The 6,410-nt window shown below is 36.4% G+C and overlaps 1 long non-coding RNA gene across 1 annotated transcript in view; it reads left to right on the top strand.

Moving 5' to 3' along the window:
• Positions 1–5,884: 5,884 nt before the first annotated feature.
• The window catches only part of LOC147609700 (uncharacterized), an 817-nt gene continuing 291 nt past the window's right edge, over positions 5,885–6,410 (top strand). The window contains exons 1-3 of the long non-coding RNA XR_015264209.1: positions 5,885–6,019; positions 6,137–6,189; positions 6,311–6,410. The exon at positions 6,311–6,410 is cut by the window's right edge and continues 291 nt beyond it. This is a non-coding gene — a long non-coding RNA (uncharacterized LOC147609700). The remainder of the gene's footprint in view (positions 6,020–6,136; positions 6,190–6,310) is intronic.

Raw genomic sequence — 6,410 nt, 5'->3', positions numbered from 1 at the left:
CATTCTTTCACATACATCCACATCCACATTGAGTGTGCCGGTCAATGGAAGGAATAGGTTCCTGTTAGAATGACTACGTGTCCCTGTATGATAGAGTTAGGTCCCTCCATTTTCTCGTATACTTGTATTTCTGAGAGATCAAGGTGTCATCAATCAGAGAAAAGAGGACTTAGCTACCTATCAAAAGGATCCCCTTGGCGTAGCTCTAGGATGGGGACCTTACATATATACCAACAGTATAATTGAATCTCCAATGGTCCAAAAATACAACAATTAGTGTTGATTAATCATTTATTATTGAAAGGTTGAGGTTTCTGGGAGTAGAAAATGGGGGCACTTGGAGCTTTCAATCAGAGACCTTCCACCTGCTTTCTTCAAAACAGGTTTAAGAGGCACTTATAGCACTTCAAGCCCATAAACATAAGATTGATACTTATAATCATGTATTAATCTTACATTTGCCAAAACAGGTTCAAGAGGCACTTATAGCACTTCAAGCCCATAAACATAATTATAATCATGTATTAATCTTACATTTGCCAAAAGCCATTCTTTGTGAAGCACAGAGTGTTGTACTTGTAGCTGCTATGCACGTTTTTTGTAATTCTAACACTGAGGAAGATTTCTAGTGTCCAAAAACCACTAGAGCACAATGGAATTAGGCCGATTTGTCTTCGTTGAAGAACTTCATCGATTTCCCCCAAAAAGTTATGTTTTTTTTCAACACTTGTTGCCGAAAATGTTGCGTGCAATTCCATCAATTGAGATGATGAGAAAACTTCGTCTATGAGCTGAAAGAGCCTCCAAGAAGTGCTTTGAAAAATGGTGAGGTGTATGAGGAGCAATCAAGGCTCCAATGGTTGTGGTAATAGTAAGAAGATCAATTACTAATGATAATTAGTCTAAATGATAAGATGAAGCTAATGAAGCTAAAAGAGAGTGGGGTAGATGATAAGTAGATATTAAGTAAGCATAAACACTAAGAATGATCACTCTAATACCATGTTGGCAAATTGTAGGTTATCAATCAGAGAGTGAAGTAGATGATAAGCAGAGATTAAGTAAGCATAAACACTCAAAATCATGGTTATGATACCATGTTAGCAAATCACAGGTAATCAATGATGGCTCATGTTGGAAAATCACAGGTAATCAATCATGGAGGATGAAATCTCTCCCATGATTGAGGAGTGAGAACAAAGGATGATAAAGTTGGTGCCCCTCACAAAGTGCTAAATGTCTAAAGGCTTCTGTATATTTGATGATGCAAGTAACACTTCCATTGTATAGCAGATGAGCATATGCAAGTAAGACATTGGTTGTAGCGAATGAGAAAATGCAAGAGTAGATGCAAGATAAGGAAATGGGAATGAGGCACATCTAGTTTATGAGATCCGCAATGTCTCTTGCACCGGCAAAATAAAATATAGATTCTCACTCAAAAGGGAAGAGGCATGCTTCTTGTCTCAAGGAGCGTGTGCGGAGACTGCAAGTGGTTGAAAAAGGGGAGATGATAGCTAAAGGGTGTGAATTAGCTTAATCTCAAAGCAAAAGGTTGTGTGTGTGTGTGTGTGTGTGAGAGAGAGAGAGAGAGAGAGAGAGAGAGAGAGAGAGAGAGAGAGAGAGAGAGAGAGAGAGAGAGAGAGAGAGAGAGAGAGAGAATCTCTTCATCTTCTTGCTCTTTAGGGTTTTGTTTTTTCACCATCCAGATTGGTGGCATGATCTTCTTTGAGCACTTGGGGTAGCTTCACTCTAGAGGACTGTGACAAAAAATAGTGCTCTCAGGATCCTATCAACGGTGTATAGACCACAAACTATGTACATATTTTACAAAATAATTCTCTTAAGATCCTATCAACGGTGTATAGACCACAAACTATGTCTATATTTTACAACTATGCGATGTGTGTGGTAGGGGTGTGAGAGCTTAAGAGTTACATATTGATTCTCAATGCCCAGGGAGAGCGAGAGAGCTAGAGGGTGGGGTGTGTGAAAGAGAGAGAAAGAATTTAAGATATGTGGGTAAGAGAGGCATTGTAAGAGTCATTAATAGTGTATATAAAGTGCGAACTTCATCGACTCGACATTGGGGCAAAGAGGTATTTCACCTACAAGTGGACATTAGGGGGGTGTTAGAAATTCCTCAATGCTAAACCCTTATGTTCTCACTACTAGTGACATTTTGGGGGGGGGGGGTGGTGTTGGAAATGTATTTGCTCAATGAAAAACCCTCATGTTCTCACTACTAGTGACATATGTGCTCTATTTCATAAGGCCCCCTATATGAGGAGTAGTCATTGTGGTGAGCACCCGGGCACCACCCAACAGTTCCCAATTTTTTGACACTAGATGGTGTGGCTAGATGGTTAGGAGATGACTATGAGCAGCCAATAGTTTCCAAGTTCTAGATGTTAGATGGTGGCCAAATGGCTAGGAGACAGCTTATGTAGACTTGGTACTACTTGGCAGTCTACCAAATAGTGTAGGCTATGTGATCGTTTTGAGTGCTGGATAAAACAAACTAAGGATACACTCGTTCACGAGTTATGGGGGGGCTATTTGAGGGTCTAGACGGTCTCAAATTATTGTGGGAGCTATGAAAAGTCCATATAATACTTTGTTATAATCTAATATAGTCCATTTAAATGATATGATTGGTTGGTCACTTTGGACCAAGTCAACATGGTTGACGTACATCCATGTCGACACTACTGGACACTATATATAAACTAGTTTGGCAACATTTGATCATCATCAAGTTCATTGTGGTTCAAGTGCTCCTTGTAAGTAAGACATCCTAGAGTCTATCTAGATCTCCATCAAAGCTCCTTAACCAAAGCACACAAGTGGGTAGTAAGCTTTCAATTTGTAATCAAAGTTTGCAACAAGGAGTAATATCATTTACTCCTGCACTTCTTTATGTAATTCAATGCTTTGTGTTTGAATATTCTACTTTTGCTATTGTGCTTTTCTTATAGTAACATTCTAGTAGTATTGTCTTAGAATGCACATCATTTTATGGATATGTCTACTTTGATTACTTTTTTTTTTTACTAACCTTAGGCCCAAGATCCTCTTATAGTTACCATTTTTTTACCACCCGTAGGCGCCCCCACCTATAGGCACTTTTCTAATCCGCTTGTAGTAGGCGATGCTATTGAGGAAGAAGCTTGTGGGGGTTTGAACCTAGGACCTCCTGGTCCTAGGAAAACACCTTCACCACTTGGGCTATAACATCATTGGTGGCAGTTGAGTACTAGGTTACATCACTAAAAGGGAGAAAACATTCTAACTAGAGGAAAGAATCCTCAAGCAAAGGCCCAAAAAAAAGGACAAGCGATTAAGAGCCTATTTTTTATACAACATGCATAAAATTTATATATATTGCTATAACTAGCTCTATAAGCAAACCCAAGGAAAATCTAGAGTTGGTAGTCATAAACTCAATATGAGAAGAAGATTCAGTGGACTAATCAAGGCCATATTCTAAAACTTCACAAGAGATCAATTTCTAAGCAATGTGTTACTTAGAGATAATTCACATTTGCTCTCTAAAATAGATTCACATATAGAGGGAGATGATTCACACGGAAAGAAACATGCTAGAACCCTTAACCATTACCAAGCATCTAGAAAAGTATACCAGCCCCATGATAATTAACTAAAGTTCTTATAGCACTTTTAGACTACTTTTTGGTGGTTGTTGTTAATAGGTTCAACAAGTGAGAGATGGTGGATGGCTAAATTTTATTGTATGTTCTTCTCTTCTCTTCTCTACAACCATTAACATAAAGAGATAAGAGTGCATACTATAAGGGAAATTACTCTCCTACTATAACTTACAATGGTCCATGGTGTGAACTTGACTATATAAGTTGGTGTTATAACTATGCTAGTTATGTAGTGTGAACCTGACTATATAAGCTAGTGCTATGACTATCCCATATTCTAGTAATCCAAATATGGCTCACACAGCCTATCGTTCCACTTCGGCATATTAATTATAATCTCACCAACCATACCAGTGACATAAGTGCGGGTCCTCAATGTCCACAACACTAGTTAAGCTCAATATCGCAATATTACTGAGAGTACATAAGGACCTAGCACATTGAATGGTTCTTTTTTTATATAAATTATTATAAAAATAAATATTTAATTTTTTAATGAATTATTACAAAAAATAAATATTCAATATAGCTACACTATTTCCATGTAAAACAATTTAAAAATTTTTCATTTTGTATTCTAAACACTATCACTTATTTCATAAAACTTTACAGTTAGCTTATAATAAACTTCATTGGTTTCCAGCCCTTGCTTTACGAGTTTTATGGATGAAAGTAAAAAATGATAATAAAAAGAATATCGTAATTGTGGCATCATTTGTTGCCATTTATTTCATCAACCTTTTTATTAATTTAACGCACAAAATTTTATTCATGATTTATTACCTAGAACTTTGGTCACTTATTATATCACATGTCCACTTATTTGTGTCACTTGGAAAAGGGAATCATTTGCTGGATGAGACATTATTTGACAGTGATGTTGTTTATACGATGTTATCATCAATATTCCATTTCACATACAAATGAGTGTGCATGTTAATGTTCCCGCATGCACACTTCTATACGTACACACACACACACGCGCGCGCATGCACAAACTAGTTATGAGAGCATAAGGTGGTGATATTTTTAAAAAAACTAGTTATAATTATGAGAACATAGGGTGGTGATATTTAAAAAAAAACTAAATCCTTTGCATTGAAGGGTTTGGAATACTTTTAACATAGCATTACAGACTAACATCTACTTTTTTGGAGCTAATTATTTTTACAACAATGTGATTTATACTTTAATAAATGGAAGAGGTGCTGAGGTCCTTATCTTAAATTAACCCTCGAAACAGAGGGGCACAAAGTGCTCATGAGGGGGTTACAATCTCATATCGAATAAGAGGGGCCCGATGAGGTTTCAGTTGGGGAGAGCAGTGAGACTTCAAGCATTGCTCAAATTGTGGATGCGGTACACGCCATATGGAGTTATTTTTTCCCACCACTTTTGTATGGAAATAACATATGAGATGACAACTTAAAATAAAAAGAACATATCAAGTGGCAACATATGGAAAGAACATATGAGGTGATAACTTAAAACTAAAGGTAAAGCTTTGCTTTAAGTAGATGTTAGGACTCATCAATGGTGTCATGGGACATAAGATGGTCTTATTCTTCTCCACATTATTATTATAGAAGACATATTGCAAATGCAAGTGGATATTTTTAAGTGCCATATTCTCGTTCTTTTAAAGGCATTGATTGGATTTGAAAGCTTTTTTTACATGAGGAAGTAATAAATTGCTACATGGATTTGCATACCCTTTTTCAAATAAGTCCTTTTGCAAAAAACACATCATAATCTTGATGCCTAAATACCTCATTGGAAAAACTCTATGGCATCATCTCAATGCACAATATTTAAATTGGGTCTACTTATGATATTTATTTGCACTAGTTGTTTCCTTTATTAGCATAAAATGCATACATGCATGAAATGATATAAATATTATCATAGTATACACACCTATTTTACTCTTTGCATGATGGTGATATGGGGGTTTTCTTAAAAGTGAGGTCCTTGTCTCTTAAAGTAAAGAAATTTTCATCTTAAATCTTGAGAGATGTCTCCATGATTCTAGCTATGCTTTTCTAGGATCTTTTTTGGTAAATGAGTATGAGAAAACATACTCAAAGTAATTAATTCTAATGTGAGAAAAATGATGAACAAAATCTTTGAAATTTGTATTTTAATAAAGGCACCCATGTAATCCAAGTATAAACATCTTAAGTTTCGAGTTGCATTTTGCAAGTTCATGTCTTACATGATTTGTTAATTTCAAAGATAGCAGAATATGAGGCTCTTTCATTTCGCTACTTCTTTCTTCTCATCATTTTTTGTCTTATTGATACTAAAGGATGTTACGAACATGAGGAGGCTCCAACCCTTAGTGAATTGTAAGTGAGGCTCCCCATCTCTCTCTCTCTCTCTCTCTCTCTCTCTCTCTCTCTCTCTCTCTCTCTCTCTCTCTCTCTCTCTCTCTCTCTCTCTCTAATAGCCTCTTGCTTTTGCAGCAATACCTAGAATATGTGTACAAGTTGAGGATGCCAAAGCTTATGAAAACCGAGTATGGAGAGCTTCCACCTTTATTTATACAATCCAAATTCTATTCGTTTGATTTATGTGTTATCTAACTTTCAATCAAGTTAATGGAACTTATAACATACCATTTGAGGACTTTCATGTAGATGAACAACAGAAGGTTCACCGTTCGAAGTACAACAAATTCGAGAAAGCTTGGCTTATTTGCTGATTATACTCCAGATGGACCTAATCCGCACCATGACC

Source organism: Cibotium barometz, chromosome 50 (genome assembly GCF_041138505.1).
Source record: "Cibotium barometz isolate CiBa-2024 chromosome 50, ASM4113850v1, whole genome shotgun sequence".
Classification (NCBI taxonomy): Eukaryota; Viridiplantae; Streptophyta; class Polypodiopsida; order Cyatheales; family Cibotiaceae; genus Cibotium; species Cibotium barometz.
Note: the sequence above shows the minus strand (reverse complement) of the source record. Positions and strands in the feature narration are given on the sequence as shown.